The 20472-nt window shown below is 38.0% G+C and overlaps 1 pseudogene; it reads left to right on the forward strand.

Moving 5' to 3' along the window:
* The window catches only part of LOC139849634 (uncharacterized), a 214619-nt pseudogene that overhangs the window by 11406 nt on the left and 182741 nt on the right, over positions 1-20472 (forward strand).

Raw genomic sequence — 20472 nt, forward strand, 5'->3', positions numbered from 1 at the left:
GATGTTACAGTTGGAATCTAAATGAGTGATAAGTAATCATGTTTGTCATGTTTTGGGTTATGTTGATTTATGATTATGGTTCATGAGTTGTTTTGTTTTAAGGGATAATGTGGTTTGGTTGAGAGTGTAGTTTTTGACATTTTTTTTTTAAAGTATTATTTGTTAACTTGGAGATCGTTTTCAAAAGTGGATTGGCATAAAACATGATTTGGTTGTGAATGGTACTTGGTGTCTATTATTATGACTAACATTAACTTTTGAGTTTGTTGTTTTGTTTTCTTTACTTGTTTCATGAATGTAGAGATCAAGAGGATCCCAGGAACAACCAAGGCAACCACCGAATAATCCTGAATTATGGTTATCTCATATCTCGAATAATGAGGATTTGGAGGAAAGGTTCACCACAAATAGCGCTCGTCCGATTGAGCGAACTTATTATTTAGATTGGACGCATCTTTCATCAGAGGGTCCTAATATGGTTCGGGAGTTGCGTCGTTACTTGTGGGTAGTCTATGCGGGCAATGAGTTGAGACCTTATGAAAGGTTATTTGAGATTAATGAGGATATTTATGAGCAGATAACTATAGAGTTTTTCTCAACTGTTAGTTGTCGACCTCGAGTCTCTCCGACTGAGGCAGATTTCTTATCGTTTAGGCTTGGCGGGTTAGAGCGTCGTATGTCTAAGATTGAGCTGGCTCGGGCATTAGATCTATATCCTGAGTTGACTGATAATGATTTGAAGTGGCATTTGATGAATTGCAGAGTGTTTGGGGAGCAAGTTTTCAGTGAAAGTGATTATTGGCCGACTGTGGCAACTGCTAGTGCTGGTCCGTTTAGTTCGAGTCGAAGTGTTCAGTCGATGCTTAGACTTCCTGAGGATCGAATAATTTTTAAGATGATAGCTACTATGTTTATGGCAAGGAGAAACGCAAACAAAATTCAGCGAAGGGATCTTTGGATCCTACAACAAATTAAACTGAGGGAGCCGATCGATGTCCCATGTATGTTAGGGGTATGGTTGCAGGAAATTGGAATGAACAACTGCACGGAACGCCCATTGTTAGGTGGGCATTTTGTTACTAGGTTAGCTCGGGCGTTTTCGGTCCCTACGAGTCGATGTGATGTGGTGGGAGTTGAGGCGATGCCCACCAATATTCTGTTTTTCTCTAAGGCTGAGTTTATCCGTTGTGGTCCAGGAGGATGGGTTTTGTTTTCTGATGAAGAGCAATAGCAACAGCAACAGCCAGGTGACGGTGCAGGTCGAGGACGTGGAAGTGGAGCTAGTCGATCCACGTATGAGGCTGGGAGCTCGAGTGGTGCGAACGTACAGGGTACGTGGTCAATGGGTGAAGAGAGTTGGAATTCTTTGGTGAACAGTGTGGACGGTCTTCATTTAGAGTACAGGGACAGCAGGTCAGCATATGATGCTCAGGTGGAGCATAATCAGCGGATGTTGGCAGAGCAGCGTAGGAATAATGAGGATTTGATGACTTGGCACCAACAAAATTATGGGTCGATTAACACAACACTAGGACAGTTTGGAACAGAGTTGGGTCATTTGGGAGAGCGTGTTGATAGGGTTGAGTACGATGTTAGGGGAATTAGGGCCCACAATCAGTGGGAGATCCATCAGCGACAAATTCAGCGTCAGATGCGTCATAACCCGGAGGTGTATATTCCGACGCGAACTACCATTCCTGATTATACGTCTGTTACTCCTCCGAGACCGGATCCTTCATATGACCCGTACCAAGCTTGTCAGGATACGTATGGTGTGAACTGGGACCCTACCAGAGATTTTTGGCCGGGAAGTGATTGATTGTTGCGCGTGATTATGTTGTAATTTGTTTTAAACTATTTCCGTTTCGTTGGTTTGTACTTGGATAATTTTATATTTTGCTTATGTACTGTGGATTTATTTAGGCATAAGGCGTTTCGGTACCGGGTGGTGCCACCTTGTCCCATTTATGTAGTTCGTGTGTTTTTCTTTTCTTAGGTATGTTGGTGAAACAATTTTTTTTCAAGTCTGGCATTAAGTTCAGCAAAACTACTTGAGTGATGATATTGGTGTGAGGATCGGGAATGGACGATGTTCTTATGCTGGCAGTCAGTTCAGCGCCATCTGTCACTGTCATTCCACGATTAGTGGTTAAGCTCGATAAGTTTTTATTTTTCTTACCCTTTCGATTTTAATCAATTTTTGATTTCAAGTAATGGGGACATTACTTGATCTCAAGTGTGGGGTGGGGGATGTAAAATCTCTCGGGTTGGTTGTTAATAGAATCATCATTATTTTGGTTTTGATATCTAAAAGACTTGACGTTTCACGGGGTTTTGGTCGTAAAAAAAAATTGAAAAATTTAGGGGACATTAAAAAAAAATGAAAAATTAGTTAGCGAAAAAGAAAAAAAAATAGAAAAATAGTTAAAAAATCGACCAAAACCCTTGTTTAAGATTTGGCTTGGTATTTTTATTTTGTGAATTTGGAGAAGCCGAAAGTGTTCCACATGTTCATTTCCATTGAACATGAAATCCTACTAGTTCAAAGAACTCAATAGTAGGTCACCTGTACCAAAACGGGTGTAAACCGTGAGAGAGCGGTGATTGCATAGCGTGATTGTGACCGAATCACGTGCCAGATCAAAAACTTTTGGTTACTTGGTATAGCAGACTTCCGAAACTATATCATTTTATTATTGCATCATTTAATGATGTGATACTGTGGGAAGAGGAGCCTTGAGCTTCACCAGTGCTGTCCTTTTTAGGAGCAATAGCTACGTGCTTATGTTTGCTTAGACAACACAACCCATAGCCAAAAGCTATGGAACCCGAAGGTTTTCGGGATTTATCGGGAGTAAAGTCTTCCGAAAGTTGTTTCAAAACCAGTGTCAATTGAAACAGATTGGCACTTCCGAGTGACTCAGATCCACTCATTAAGGAAGTAAAGTCTTCCGACCGTTCTACTTGGTACGTATACCTCTTAAGCGTGCCATTTCATTACCCATCATTTCACGATGAGGTACTGTTAGAGGAGAAAGTCTTGAACTTTCAAAACATGTTCATTATTTTGAATGTGAAATCCTACATGAACATAACAGTTCATACGTAGGTCACTTGTACAAAAACGGGTGTCAACCGTATGAACGGTGATTGGATCGTGTGGTCAAAACCGGGCCATGCGCTAGATCAAAAACTTAAACAGGGCGGTCTTCATTGTTTCTCCTAACAAGGACAATGATGCGCCCGACCACCTAACATAACCACATAGGATGTATCCATTCCATCCTTAAGGGAGTCAAGTCTCTCGAACGACACACTTGCTGATTCATTCCAGAAGTTGTAGTCCAGACCAGTTGTAGGGTGACGAAAAGTCTTGAAAAGTCATTGCTAAAATCGACTGGAAATCTACCAGGCCTCAACGTCAAACAGGAAAACGGGTAGTCGAAGCTTATCTCAATGAGGGAGATTTGCTAGCCAAATGGGAAGCGCACCATGATACACAAAATGTCAGTGATTGATCAGATTCCCAGTGGATAACCTCCGGAAAGGTAAGATATCAGCTTTTAAGCCTGATGAACTTCAATCTTTATGATTCACTTAACGGATTAGATGATTACCTCATAATTGTCGATGATATCCGGACGTAATGTGTATCCTCCTAAGCACATTATTTTCTACCGACATCTCGCGATGTTAGGTACTGTGGGAGGCTTGGCTTGACCAATTGCGGGGTAGCCCGTGCGTTCTCTTGGCACACATGTTCGATTGTTATATTTCTGGTGCTCGGTTCCCACTTGATTCCCGGTTCCATTGAAGACTTATGTTATGATTCGAGATTCACTATTTCATCATTATGGTACGTTATCGAGATTATTTTGGTTACTATATTCATTCATATTTTTTGCGGTTGGGAAGTTACATCGGGGGAATGCAAGTGGGAACTATGGTTGTTATTTATTCCAAATCGTGCCCACGCTAGTTGTTTGTTTGGTTTCTTGTTCGTTTGGTTCTACATACATGTTTGAAGACATTATTATATGGTAGAAGATTATTATCGAGTTTATTTGCTTAAGGACAAGCAAAACTCTAGTGTGGGGTTGTTTGATATCGCATATTTTATACGCATTTTCCTTAGCGATATCGGGTACATTTTGGTCCTTTTGGATACGATTTGGAATTATTTCGGTGAAAGTTGTGAAAAGTGTGAGTTCCAAGACCAAGGAGGTTAATTTTGAAGTTATTTGATGGTTTTGGGTGATTTTCGATGTAAACGAGTGAAAGGGTTTGGTCCGATTCGAGTTTTGGTGTTTGTATTAAGTTTTTCAGCTCATTTCAGCAAAAATGACATGGAGCGCCACTCCAAAACGTGGCGCGCCGCGCCATTCCACATAAAATACAGTTCGAGCGTTTTTAAAAGGCAGATTTCAGCTCACCAGTAAAATGGCGCGCCGCGCGAGGAAATGGCGCGCCGCGCGAGTAAGGGCGCGCCGCGCAGGGTCTTAACCGGGTTCAGAATTGCACCTATTTAAAGCCCGAAAATTACCCTAATTTATGATTATCGTATCCAGACGAATTCCAGCAGCTTTTTGACGAACTTAGGAGATTTTTGGGGATTTCCAAGGTCATTCTAAGGTATCAATCATTCCGGAAACAAGTCTCGATTCGTTTATCTTTCAGGATTCAATCATTGATTAGGTTAATCTCTTGTCATAAACAATGAATTTCTCTATTACTTTATTTGTGATTTTTATTGTTGCCATGATTATTGGCTAAGTTCTTTAATGTTTGTCTAGATTTAATAACCTATGTATTGGATGCTACTTATCAGTTGTTTGATTAATTTATGATGATTTAATGTTTGAATTAAAGAACCATTCTTATTGAAGCTAGACTCTTCGATTCAATTGGTTGTGTACTTGTTTGATAGGACGAGAGTTCATTAATTTAGTGCATTAATTTACAATTGGTTTGTCTTAATTGATTGTTTGCTTACTCGGAGACGAGAGTAAATTGAATTCAAAAGGCTAGACGAAATAGGGGTGAATTATGCGCAACGAGAGTTGGTGTGATTGTGATTTGAGTCTTCATCTCAGTTGAACTGTTTAGTCACAATTAGGAGGTCTTAGGCTACGGGGAATTCCGTGTCGTGTAATCTTAATTGAAGTGTTTGCGCTGGGGAATTCCAGGTGAACCGACTAGATAATTCACATAAGTTAGATAATAACTGGGGCTTAATCTAAATGCATCCAATACTAGGTGAAAAAGGTCTAGACAAGCATTCGTTTTTTTTATTTGTTTACAACTATCTTATTTTACTCGTTTGTTTGCTTTAAAACTTAAAACTGAAAACACCAAAAATATTGTTCAATCTTGTTATTAATCAAAGCTATCTTTGATTTTGGCTAATCGTTAAATAGCCAACCAAACAAATTATCTCGTAATTCAATTTTCTAGATTTAACTTAGTTTAATTCATTAGTTACAATCTTAATTTTCACGTCTAAACTGTCCTTGGAACGATATTGGATTTACCCACTTTATATTATTGCACGTTCGGGTACACTGCCCGTTAGTGTGTAGTAAATCTTTAAACCGATTTTTCCCATTATAAATAATAGACGCGATTTCACACATCAGCAAGTTTCCATAAACTCTCTTCATCAACCAAATGGGTTTTACAACTAACAATCTCAAACCCTAACTTGAATATCAAATCTAACAAATGAAATTCGGAGTTAGAACTTACCAATACCACCAAAACATAGCTAGGAGTGAGATGAACAACTTTAAAACCCGAGCTTTGGCGAGAATTCGACTTCTTCTTCTCCAAATCAAGCTTTCTCACTCTAGAACTCTTCCTCTCTCTCTCTAGATGTGGATGAGAGTGTTTGTATGGGTGAGAAATGAGCTCCAATGGAGTTCTAGATCAGTCTTGATGACCCCAAACCGACCCCAATTGAAAAGATCAAAGTACCCCTCATTTAAACCTTTTAAAAAAGCTAAAAATTGCTTCTGACGCGATCGGAGCGCTGCTCCATAAGGTGGAGCGCTGCTCCAACCTTCAGGTCAGTTTTCAGAAACTTGTTTTGGCCATAACTTTTTGACCGTAGATCCGTTTTCGATGAATCAAATATCGTTGGAAACGTAATAAGATTTTCTTTCCAATGGTAAGGCTTTGAAACATCAACTCAAACATTATTTGGGGTTGAAAAGATACGTACACACCTTGTCACTTCAGACAATGTCCAGTTTCCTTCGACGTTCGAGCAAACAACACGTACATGCTTTGTACACTTCATACACGTATCGTACACCATAAATACATTATGTACAATAAATATTTAGGTCTTACAATATTTCAAAAGACGTTGCATTCGAGTAGTTGAGTTCATCAGGATTATTATTAAGTCAATTATAGTTGGATATATTATGAAATGGTAGGCATGCCATCAACTTTCGATGTAATGAAAGTTTGTCTTTTAAAAACGAATGCAATGATTGTAAAATGTATCATATAGAGGTCAAGTACCTCGCGATGTAACCAAATGTAATGTATTCGTCCAGATGGATTAGGACGGGGCATTAAACATCCAATTTGATTCTTTCAAACTTGATGGGAGATTCCTGGACACTATGTCCAAAGTTCCCAACCTGAAGAGATACATCCGAAGGCTTCTCTCTACAAAGGAGAGGATACCAGATTCTTACAAAATTCCCCTGAGTGAAGAATGCTCTGCATTACTCAGAAAGTCTCTACCACCAAAGCTAGGAGATACGGGCCAATTCATTTTCCCATGTTCAATATACCAATCTGGAACCATTCATGCGCTAGCAGACTTATCGCTAACTAAAATGACAATCCAACTTGCTGATCACACAATTCGATATCCTAAGGGCATAGTTGAGAACGTCTTCGTAAAAGTCGACAAATTCTTGTATCCTACGAATTTCGTTGTAATGGATATTAAGGAAGACCTAAACACACCAGTAGTGTTAGGAAGACCTTTCATGAATACAGCTAGGACTGTCATTGATGTGTACAATCAAACATTGATCTTGCGATCACATGGGGAGAGCATTACCTTCAAAATTGACCGACCAACCGATCTTTCTGGACAGGCAGAGATGTTTTCTATTTCCACCAGATGGATCACTTCCGATGACGAGTCTTCACCACCAGCCGATGATATCGAGATGGGTGTCGAATCACAGTCTGTAGACGACCCAGAAATGGAAGAAGAGGATCCCAGCGAAGAAATAGAGGAAGAGGAGGAATATTAAGAGGAAGAGGAAATGGAAGACGTAAAAGAAACTGCGATGATACCCTCTCTAAGCATTACGTGTCATGAAGAATTAATGAGGCTTGCGATAGAAGATCACAGTTTAATCATTTGTTTCAAGAAGAAGACTGACAAGGTTAAGGTTAAGGATATAGAAATTGACCCTGCAAGTGTCAAAGTGGAGAATCAGAATATTGAAGAAACTCATTCATCAAACGCATCCTCAGAAGTAGGGATGAGCACGGTACGGAACTTGTACCGAACCGTACCGGAATCGAAAAGTACCGGTACCGAATTTACCCAATTTCGAATACCGGTACCGTACCGTTTTTTCCAATACCGGTACCGGTAATTTTTGGTATTATACCGTTTGTTCCGAATTTACATTTTTTTCGATTTTTACATGTATTTAGTACGGTTTAAATACGTTTTTTCGATTTTTTCGGTACCTTACGGAAAAATACCGTTACCGAATTAGACCAATACTGAATGGTACCGTACCGAAATATACCGATACCGAATTAGCTTAAAATCAAGGACCGGAACCGATACCGAATCCCGATCGGTACCGATTTTTGGTACCGGTACCGGTTCGGTTTCGGGAAATCGGGAAATCTGCTCATCCCTACTCAGAAGAACACTATACCGATGATGACGAGGAAGAGCAACATGATGACATTCTGGATAACTCACACCCTCCAACCGAACCAGATCAAGGGGAGCCGGACTCTTCTTCAGATCGGATTCCAGTCATATCTACACATGCAGACATGATAACCTTCATCAATGATACCGATGAATTTGAAGATATTCTCGAGGCCATCCTGTAAATCAACAATTGATTTCACGCTACGCTTAACAGAACGAATTATGGCTATCCGAGAGGAATACAACCTCTATCTCCAAAGAGAAGACAATGATGTTGAAATCCTAGAAGAACACATTCAAGACTTTATCAATACGCTTCACGATCATATCTACCAAGAAGAAAGGCAACGAGAGCACAATTCAGTGTTTGCGCTATTCTTGAGACAAGATTCTGTCGAGATCAGAAGATCATTTACTCTAAGGTTTACAACGCCTTAGCCAGATCTGCACTTCTGTTCTCAGCAAACCAACGAGCACTACTGACTCTCATTCGAAAGCACATGGATCTTTCCACCGGACGCCTGACTTATTACTCTTATTTTGCAAATGATCGAGGATATTCATAGCTTTTTCGCTCTCCTAGAAAGAGATAATTTCGAAAGCACACCAGACAGGCTAATGATTTACTTAACAATTGATCACCATGCTGACCTGATTATCAAAGAGTTACGAGACGCAGTTACAGAGGAAGTAAGGCGTAATAATCCGTTCTCTCATCTTGAACCAGATCACGTCAATATTGCCACCTATGTTACGAAGCAGATATCACGTATCTTCCACGAATCCATAGATCCAAGTTTCACATTCAAAGCCGGATGTTGGGAGATATACTCAAAGACGGTGACATTAATGCTCGGGTCAGGATTGCTGTTCACTTCTTTTCAGCTTTGTCTTTTAACAAATCTGTGCAAAGCTACAGACTCTTACTGTGGAGATCACCATTCTGAAGATTTCGAGATTCTAAAGATACAGTTTCTAACATTGTTTGAAGACCTCCGAAATGAGCATCCCATCAGAGAAACAATCACCACCAGCACTACTTCTATGATTGACATTCATGGGTCAACCAGCAGAACTGTGGATCATATTCTTATCGGACTTTAAGACTTATCACAAGCCGAAACTGCGCACTACTTATCTTTCAGAAGATCTTCAAGAGAAGTACTGGATCTTCTACCACTATTGGTCCTACAATTTATCAAGATATACCCACTAAGACTCACATTCCCTAAGAAGACCAAGATTACAACCATCGGCGAGGAATGTTTGCTTTCTAAGGCATCACTACGGTCGAGCGAACGACCTTAAACAAAAGCGCTTCTCGGGAGGCAACCCGTGTAATAAAGTAGAGTAGAAGAATAAAGGATGACAAACGATCGATAAAAGACGCAAGGATTGAAAGCCATCCAGTATCATCATAAGCAACATCTGCTAGGGGTACTTCTTTCTTCCCGCTACTAGCTCAAAATTTAAACTATGCCATATCCTAGTTTATCACTAAGTGTGGGATCCCAACCCACTTAAACACTAGACAAATACTCCCAAATCTTCAACTAAAACTCCTAAGTGTGGGATACACTAGGAACATTGAGGACAATGTTCCTCTAAGTGTGGGATGTTGGTATAATCTTTTTATGCTATATTAAAATAAACCATTATGAAGATTTTAAGTTCTTAAGCCAAATTTCAAAATTTTTAATAAGAGAAAGCCTTTTCGAAAAAGTATTTTTGAAAACCCAAAACGTTTGTAAATAAAAGTAGGGCTTAAGAAGGGTGGAAATCTTGTTAGGTTGAACCAAATCTCTAATAGAGTATTGCATGACTAAGGCATTATCGACCTAAATTGATTATGGTGAGGCACCCCAAATAAGACCAGCATTCATCTTTAATGCTTCACTATTTTCCGTTGAGAGTGCCGATGTCTGTGCTCAGAATCAGAACTTGCTTTAGATCAACATTTGCAAAGTAGCGAAACGTGAGTCGGTTATAATCAGAAGAGCTAGCCATTTGTCAAAAATAAGCCTTTCGCACCTCCACTACTTCTACTCCACCACCACATTGACATCATCTTCACTATTACTCGAAAAATCCAGAAAATGAGATTCCTTATGAAAACCCGATGCTATAAACCTCTCAAGTATCATGACAAAGGTCTTGAAAAAAAAAGTTTACCGGCAAGAAGTTTCTCGAGATGAAATCTGAAAAAAAATTTGAAAGTTCTGAAAAAGGGAGCAGAACTTATAAAGAGAAACGCCGAAGAAGAACTTGACCGAAAATGATTATCAAAAGTTCAAAAGTGCTTCTCAAACATTTTAGCACTCCTATCTATCCGAATAAAAGTCTGCATAAAGACTACATTACCCTTTTTCTCACCCCTCAAAAACAACTTCTACCACTCCAAAATTCGTTTCCATCATTGACAAATGACCTAGAAGCTAAGATTACTACCGTTCTCACATTAGTAGCAAGGATTTGAGTCTTTATCAAGTCTATGACAATGGGTGCAGCATGACTTGATATGAGTGAATTCATTTCTTAGATCTATAGGGAACCCTAAACACTTGTGTGATTTGAGTGACCCGTGAAAGCTAGCCTATGTCATGTAACCTCCTCGCATGTTTGCAGAGATAGTTTCAGTCATAACATAGATGACTCACCTTATCTTTCGCTCTTATAATAAAAAGCAAACCGCTTAGGCTATTAGAAAAGAAACTCCGAAAAGATTTCTTAAGGTAAAATGAGAGTTTGCTTGAGGACAAGCAAAGTCTAAGTGTGGGATATTTGATATCGGCTAAAAAGTCACGTTTTCACCCCGGTATTAAAGGCCAAAAACAAGAAAGATTCGAACTTTGTTGGCAAAATACCCACTTCATCGGTTAGAATTGAAGAACAAGTAATTACGAAGACGGTGCAAAAAGAAACAAGAGAATCGGAGCTAAACGAAGATTCTAGAGCGAAAAAGGTAAAAGACAAGAAATAAAGTTACGATCCAGGGAACCAGGAAAGCCAAACGGCCTGCCAAATGGCCTGCTTGGATAAAAAAAGGCCTGCCAAACGGCCTGCCTGGCTCAAAAACGGCCTGCTAAACGGCCCAGACAAACGGCCCTTGCAAACGGCTTGCCCTGGAAAACGGCCCCTGCAAACGGCCTGCCAGCCGTTTGCAGGAAAAATCCTAGCTTACTTAAAGGGTCTTTGTCATTCATTCCAATACACACTTCAATTCACTTCTTTCTCTCTCTTGTACAATATTAGTCATACTTTCAAGGTCTTCGACTCCGTGCGGGAAACCTAGTACCCGGAGAAGAACGCCGAAGATTGTATTAGGAGCGGTCTGGAGTTTGAAGTTGTCACTTTTGTATTCGGAACTCGTTTAATCTACTGGTACTTCTATCCTTTATCTTTATATAATGTCTTCTAACATTATGTTCTGTGATATTGTTGCCATGATTAGCGAGTAGTTATCTTTAGTGTATGCTATGATGTAAGCAGTTATAATGCCAAAATAATGTTATGGTTTGTGTATGTTGTCGAAATGCTTTCCGATTATGCTTTAAACTTAATCGCTTTTTCAACTAATAGAACGTAGTTATTGGCTCTGTTATTGGGAAGTCGCGAACCCCGATTCAGAGTACACTATCTGTGTCACCCCTTGGTAAGAGAAGTCTTTCGGATACAACGTAAGATCGACTGAGGCACACCGGTTGTAGTAAGTCTATCGAGCTTTGGATTCCGACTGAGGACTCTTTCGTAGTGAAACATCTGACTAGACCATTAATACATTATCGGTCCCAGACCATGCTAGTGTAGTCACCAAGCATATAAACTTTGTACGTGCATGCTGAAGCACATTGGTTGTTGTAAGCTGTACCTCTGCAAAGTAAGACCATGGAACCCGGTCAGTGTTGATTAGTACACTGCACCATAACGCGGTCTCAAGCATTGCACCCCGCTTGAGGGATTCTTAGTTAATTAAGGAACTATTTGTTTAGACACATAAAGGATTGGACCGTTAGGATAACCGAACGTGTTCATGGAAGTCAACTTGACTTGGCCATGGTGTTCTTTATGGTTGAACTCTTTTTAACGGCCTAACTATCTTTTAAAACCAATCATTAACGAAAGCATTGAAACACATCACGTCTCTCAGATATGGTAAACAATGTATTCTATTATGTTTAAGAAAGTTTAGACCTTTGTGGAATGTTAATACGTCACCCAACCGAGTCGCTCAATTGGATGAGCCGTCTGAACGTGTATGCCTGTAGTCAGAGTGCACGGGCGTCGGGGTAAGGGACGTTGCTTTTGATTCAGAATCTTTAAGCCTATCGCATTACCCAGTGACATGTCTTACGACAGGGGCGTTTAAGACCAGTGTAATGAATACAAGGCCTCTGCCTATTCATGAGCCAGCATTCCATAATCTCGGCAGAATAACTGATGAAATCATAGTATGCACTTACTTTAACCTTATCTGAATTACATATTTTATCGCATTTACTTTATCTGTCTTATAAATTAGAAAATCCCAAAATTAAGTAACCACTACTCCTTCATAACTATCTTAGGCTTTAATATAGGTTCGATTCTACTGATATCTCAAAAATACGACTCTAGGTCATACTTCCCTTACTCATACTAAGGAGTAGTACGATTTAGGTCCCGCTAAATATAAATTTAAAACAGTACCCCCCTCTTAGTGGTTGATTCTGACGTATTGTGACCTAACGACACCGCACAAATAAAACCATTCGTTTCGGCCATATCCATATGGTTGTTTGTATATGGACGGCTGAACTTGGATCATCATCATGGGATTTTGATATTGGTAGTTAAACTGTGGTGGCATGACATGCTGAGGGAATTGGTTCTGTAATGGGTATTGGTACTGGTTTATTTGCGGTACGGTGTGTGATTGAGGAGTGGCAAAACCCGGTGGAGTATCCTCATTACCTGATTGTCTAGCTAACTCAAGCTCAGTAATCTTTTCCTGAGCTTCCTTAAGCTTACTTTCAAGCTCATGCACATAATCAGCCTCGTAAACTACCGCCTTATCCTCTACATCCAGAGCATTGAATGTTCCGGGGTGGATCGGGTTTGTAGCACTCGCATCTCTGTTATCTGCCATCTGTGCTACAAAACACTCGCACAAAAGCTTAATGGATAACTGTTAGTTTCCTAAACACTAACATGCACAACATCCTACATTAACTTAGCCCCCATCCCACGGACATGTTTGACTTAACTCAAGGTTTAGGAACAAATACGCGCACGTACTTGCTACTAAACCACGCTCTGATACCAAGTTGTAACACCCTAATTTTTTTTAAAGACAGTGGAAGTACTAATAATTATAAAAACAACCTTAATTAATATTTACAAACCATAGTTAACAAATCAACTTAGTTAACATTCCATAAGCAACGGTGTTACATAAAACAGTACAAAGAGAAAACATCAGAGTTTAGTTCGTAGTCAAACATGTCTTCTAACACGTCCGCAACACTCGTCCTAAACAGCAGTACCTAAACCTGCAAGGGTGGAAATGTGGGGGAATTAGCACAACTGCTAAGTGAATGGATACTATCTAACAGACCAAGCATAAGCAACTGAACATGCAAGGGTCACATATATGCTAACGTCCTGAACTAGCATACAACAACAACTGATAATATGAGGATCGGCAGCTTGTACGAGCACATGACTTAGCTGATCAGGCTACAGTCTGCCGATAGCCCGCTTTACTGAATCCACTGCATAACCGTCCAGACGCAACACATGCGTCCTTCTATGCTACACTAAACAATCAGCCTGATTAGTTCCGGTCATGTGCCTGTACAAGACGTCAATCCTCTAGTTGGAGCATAGTTGGTTGTTGTTGTATGTTGATGATGGTTGTTGTAGTACAAGTTGGTACTATATGCTAGACTTGTTAGGTGTTTCCATTCACTTAGATTCGGCTAACCCCCTCACCTCCTCCCTTGTAGGTTTTGATTCTGATCGGGCTATTAGGCGGGAGTGGACGTTTGAAGATATGTTTGACAAAACCTAAATCTGATGTCTAGTCTATGTTAAGTAAACAGTTTCTACAAAACACCTGTCATTTTGTAATGATGTAATTAAAAAATGATTTGTGATAATCATATTTGTAAGTAACTAAGGGTATTTATATAAATTAAGATTACCGCTGTGTATTTAAAAAAAAGCAGGGTGTTTCACGTATTCTGAAGGAGCTTAAGGATTTACGGAAGGACCCCGTACTTTATGTACCAAAGGTATAATTAGTTGAATTCTATATATACATGTATGTATATATGTTAATATTTTTTTGTTGTTATTGTCAAATGCAAATATGCTTTATTCTGTTCTGACTTTTTTGCTTCGTTGGTCCCTGTATTATACCTCATATTTCTAACAGTGTCCCTCGTGTTTATTTTATGTCTTTGGAATCCTTTGTTTTTCAAAAATTTGCAATCAGCATCTCTTTGTCAAAATTCTATTAAATAAGTTCGCTAAGTCTTGACATGTGTAATGTATGTGAGGATCATTTTTTTACCGTCTTCTTCATCAAAATCTGACTTGCTCAACTTCTTCTTCCCCAAAATTACAAGTCGTAATTTAATAAATCAAACTTCTAAAAATCAATATTTGGGTATACCTTCTGTGAGGCAAGTAAGATGAATACATATGTAAATTTTCTTAATCTGAATTGCGTATATAATAATAATTACAGTAGAATGAAACATCATTTACAAAATTAATTCATCAATCGTCATTTTTGTTGTTGAACAAAGGTTTGTCTAAGGCTTCTTTTGCTATGAATGTCCATTGCCTAAACAAACACGATTCACGCTTCTCTGTTTTAATCCACTTGCAAAATAGAATGAAACATCATTTACAAAATTTATTCATCAATTATCCTTTCATCCATATCTCTGATCTGTTGACGCTATCCAAAACAACGACTAGCCCCCATACTATTCCACCATCACCACCACGAGTTCTTCTGCTTGCCAGACACAATTTAAGCTTTAATTTACAGTGATGATTATATTTGGATTTTCATTTAAGGTCTTGAAAAGATGAGCGACAAACTTGAATTTCGATTTAACCATCGATTTACAGTGATGATTATTTCCATCGCCACACGATTCAGTGCTCTAATTTACATCACTGCTGAGTTCCATCATCGTCATTGCTTAGATCCACCAACAATGGAACTGGTTGGATTTTACCCAAACTTGATCAGATATTAAATTTGGAAATCAGATCTGGTGATAATATTGGTTGATTGAAGATGTATCATAATGTAACGACCCGACTTTTTCGACTTGTTTTTGTGCCTTGTGTTTTTACGAAGCTGCGTATTTGTGCGTACTGTGCTACTTTATACTCTGGAATCTTTATACACATGGCTTACTTTCATTTATGTGTTAAAACATTCCTTTAAGTACGTAGGATACTTAACTTGATCGCCGGAAGCCTTTATGACCGTTAGTGTCACTTGACGTTACGAACAAACTGCGTACTGCGTATACGTTTAACTTTTGTCGTAATCGGAATATTATGACTATGAAATATTAATTATTATTTTATAATAATAATTACTTGGGTTTATGGATGCTTAATTACGCATAGTAATTTACTTATGCTTACTAGTTAGTCTTGTTGGACTTTCTACCTTGTTGGGCCTTAGCCCACCCTACGCTAGTTAGTGGACTATTTAATTAGCCCAATTATTATTAGCTAGTAACCAATTAATATGTAAGATAAATGCCCATTTATTAGAGGGAACATACTAGCATTTATGTCAAGTATTATCCTTAATGTTGCGTGAGATCCCAACATAAGCACCAACTTTAGACAACCATTAACCAAAAAGTAAACTTTTATCCCCCCTTGTCCCCCATAATTCCAACGGCCATGACACCCCTCCCACGCCTGTGATAGCCCCGTCAAAACACTTAACGGCTCCGTCACTTGGTCCCACAGCTTGATCGAACTTAAATGAATTTAACAAACGACATTGCATTCTTTTATTTCAAAAGTTTCCCAAAAAGGAAAGCATACCAAAATATGTAGTTTAAAAGTAACCCACCATATTAATAATCCAAAGTTGACACAAAACATTGTCAACAACCCACAAGTAATAATTATTCAAAAACCGAATGCAAGCCAAAGTTTCATAAATTGTTTCATTAAAATCTGCCCAAATGCATGCAGACTCCTCTAAACACAGCGGAAGCATCACATAAACTCAAGTATATGTGAAAACATGCGAGTAAACTGTCAACACAAAGGTTGAGTGAATTATAGGTTTAAATAATTAAATAAACTTTAGACCACAAGATTTTAAAATGTTAGAAAACATTAAACATTATTCCATTATCAATGAGCCACCTGGTAACCACTTAACCCTTTATTTACCCTTGCCAAACACAATAATAATATACACTGGACAGTGTATCTACAATAAAATACGAAGTACTAAACATTCCGATTATAAATTGCTAGCGCAACTAGCTCGAAATGGGGTTGTCAAACCCGATAGATTTATCTGTAGGATTCGCGTTCACCGGTAGAAACCAATGATTACAGTTACCAGACTAGGGAATATTTTTGTCCAACTCACAATGAATAATTTAAATTTAATTGTCACTTGTTTCTAAACGTGAAATAAAATGCATGTAATCACATCCCAAAAATATACTTTGAAAAGTATGTAAAAACGGGACTATAACTCACCTTAATAGTAACGAAGTAACCAACACAAATAAGCGAACAGCAATGAAGTACTGTGATCAGGAATGATCACAACGCTGACCTATAAATAAAGCAGGTCGATATAAATAACTAACTTAGGTCAAGTCTTAGTATGATAGCTATTGTACATGTTGCAAGTAGACATAGAACAATACTCAATATGCATTGGTTTGATTGGAACAGCTTACGGACACACACTTTCTATTTTTAGAAAGTTTCTATTTTTAACAGGTTTCCATTTTTGGAAAGTTTCCATTTTTGGAAAGTTTCTATTTTTAGAAAGTTTCTATTTTTGGAAAGCTTATAAGTTAGGAAAGTTTCCTTAATTAGAAAGTCAACAAAAGTCAACTGAAAGTCAAAGTCAACCGAAAGTCGACTCAAAAGTCAACCTTGGTCAAACGTAGTCAACGTTAATTTTAAAAGTGTAAGTTGTAATAATAATGCAAGTTATAACGTTTATTAAAGTTAAATATGTCTAATTATGTCATATCATAAGTTTAATTGAATTAAAATGAATTATTAAAGTTAATATAAGTTTAAATGATATAATTAATATAACATAAGTATTTAATTAATTAATTTAATATTAGTCATAATATAATAATAAGTTTTAAATCATAACATAAGTATTATTAATTAATAATGAATTATTAATCATATCATAAGTTTCTAATTATAATTATTAAATCATAAGTATTTAATAATTAAATTATAATTAAATAATAACTAAGCCTTATAATAATTAAATAATTAATTAATCCTTATTATAAGTCTTATAATAATAATATCATAATGAAAGTTTAATACTTATCATAAGTATTTTTCATTAATAATAAAAGTGTTATTAATCATAAGTTTAATTAAAATGTTAATTAAATCATAAGTATTAATTAAATGATATAATAAATATATATCATAAGTCTTAAATAATAATAATTACTTTTTTATCATAAGTAATTAAATGATAATGAAATTCATTATTTATATCATAAGTTTAATAATTAATCATAAGTTTTAAATCAAAAGTTCATCGGGTCGTATCCTGAGCCCCGGGTGTCGGTTTTCGGCGAGCCTTACATATATCTCCGCCTAAGCAAACCACCCGACACTTTGGTACACTCAAGAACACCCCAAGAATAGTCCACAAGTCATGATGTACAGCCATTACACTACTTGGAACTTCAATTCACTCAAAATCGTGTTTTAGACATAACGGGTGATTCGTGGCTTGGATCGAGATGACCCGAACATGAAAGTTCATCCCACCATTAATCCTAACACACTAACACATCCTAAAGTCACCAAACATGATTACAAAGTCGGACCAAACCTGGTTCATACCAAAATCACATTTCAATCTTAACAAAATACCACTTTGATCATATATAGGGCTCCGGGAATCGAAACGACATGAATCCGGAGTGTAAAATTAATTTCTTGATGAGAGGAACTCATCTAGATACTTTATTTTAACTTTTATAACAGTCACAATATCAGAAATACACGAAATAGCTGCTGTCCCAATTTTATCAAACCGAAAACATGTGTTTATGAGTAATTCTATGCATACAAACACCATTACAACAACAAGTAATCATCATACTATTAAAATATAATCAAAATACAGAAAAATAAAGAAAAATCAAAAGTTCTAGGGTTAGGGTTTATACCCTAATCAATAATCAATGGATGTTATCGCGTAGAGAACAGAATGAGGAACGCGTTGGTGTTGATTAATCCTTGATCCAAGCAATAAAAATTGATGAAGATGATGATGTTGGTGGTGTGTGCCGTCGCCAAAAAGGGAGAAGGAGGAGGAAAACAAAAAAAATTAGAATGAGGGAATAAGGAATGTAATCTAGGTTTATTTCCTTAAATCACAAGTTTGGAAAAATGGCACATCACCCCCCTCCATGAGGGTTTTGGCTGAATGGGGTCATGGGGTGGGCTCCCATGGCCTAAATTTGAATAACTTGTATTTCCTTGTGGCCCGAATGCCCGATCGAAACCCGAAACGCGAAAACACGCTTACGCGATTAAAAATTCGGAGAGATAACAAATACGCGACGAAAAATAAATATAAATACTCTATATAATAATATGATCTTAAAATATCATTTTTAAAATAATTAGGATTTAAATATCCCAAAAACTTGACCGTTGGTTTGAAAACCGAAAAGATTTGCCGGATAGAAATCCGCGACACGTAGAAACGTATAATTCAAAATATGAATACAAATATTCACATAACACATAATAATTAATATATTATTATTAAAATAATAATATAGGTCATAGAAATGACGTAGCACAATTAACAGTTAATGGTCGTTAAATAATTAACGGTAAAAGATAACGGAAAAAGTAGGGTCGTGACAGTACCTTCCCGTTACGGAAATTTTGTCCCGAAATTTAAGCAGGTGTAGGGGTTGACTCAACATCTGGAAACAAATGCGGGTACTTTTGCTTCATCTGATCTTCACGATCCCAAGTGAACTCGGGACCGCGTCTAGCGTTCCATCTAAACCGGACAATTGGAATTCGGCTTTGCTTAAGAGTCTTAACTTCTCGATCCATAATTTCAATAGGTTCCTCAATAAAGTGTAGTTGCTTATCAACATGAAGTTCTTCCAAAGGAATAGTTTTGTCGGCCTCGGCCAAACACTTCTTTAAATTTGATACATGAAAAACATCGTGAACAGCACTGAGTTCTTGTGGCAACTTCAAACGATAAGCCATCGGTCCAACTCTTTCAATGATCTCAAACGGTCCAACAAAACGAGGACTTAACTTTCCCCTTTTACCAAAACGGATCACACCCTTCCAAGGTGAAACCTTTAACATAACACGATCGCCAACTTGAAATTCCTCATCTTTCCTTCCCCTATCGGCATAACTCTTTTGCCGACTTCTAGCGGTTCTCAACCTTTCCTTAATCTGTACAATATTCTCGGTAGTCTAGTGAATAATTTCTGGACCTGTGAGTTGAGCATCCCCAACCTCATTCCAACAGACAGGAGACCTACCCTTCCTACCATACAGAGCTTCAAACGGTATGGCTTGAATACTTGCGTGATGGCTGTTGTTATAAGAAAACTCAGCTAGCGGCAAATATTTATCCCACCCATTACCAAAATCGATAACACACGCTCGTAACATATCTTCTAACGTTTGAATGGTCCTTTCACTCTGACCATCTGTTTGAGGATGATAAGCGGTGCTCATATCTAACCTAGTTCCCAAGGCTTCCTGTAAGGATCGCCAAAACCTCGATACAAATCGACTGTCTCGGTCTGAAATAATGTATACAGGAACACCATGTCTAGAAACAATCTCTTTCAAGTACAAACGAGTAAGCTTCTCCATTGAATCTGTTTTCCTAATCGGCAAAAAGTGAGCCTACTTAGTGAGTTGATCTACAATCACCCAAATGGTGTCATAGCCACCCGCAACTCTCGATAACTTAGTAATAAAATCCATCGTAATCCCTTCCCACTTCCACTCGGGAATCTCGGGTTAAAACAAAAGTCCAGACGGTTTTTGATGTTCAGCGTTAACCTTAGCACAGGTCAAACACTTAACCACATACGTAGCCACATCACCTTTTAAATTAGGCCACCAATACAGCTCCTTAAGATCATGATACATCTTTCCTGAACCAGGATGAATAGAGTACCTAGACTTATAAGCCTCATCTAAAACAAGTTGTCGCAGTTCACCAAACTTCGGAACCCAAGGACGTCCTGCAAAGTATCTAGTACCATCTGCTCGTACCTCAAACTTCT

The sequence above is a fragment of the Rutidosis leptorrhynchoides genome, chromosome 5 (genome assembly GCF_046630445.1).
Source record: "Rutidosis leptorrhynchoides isolate AG116_Rl617_1_P2 chromosome 5, CSIRO_AGI_Rlap_v1, whole genome shotgun sequence".
NCBI classification, from domain to species: Eukaryota; Viridiplantae; Streptophyta; class Magnoliopsida; order Asterales; family Asteraceae; genus Rutidosis; species Rutidosis leptorrhynchoides.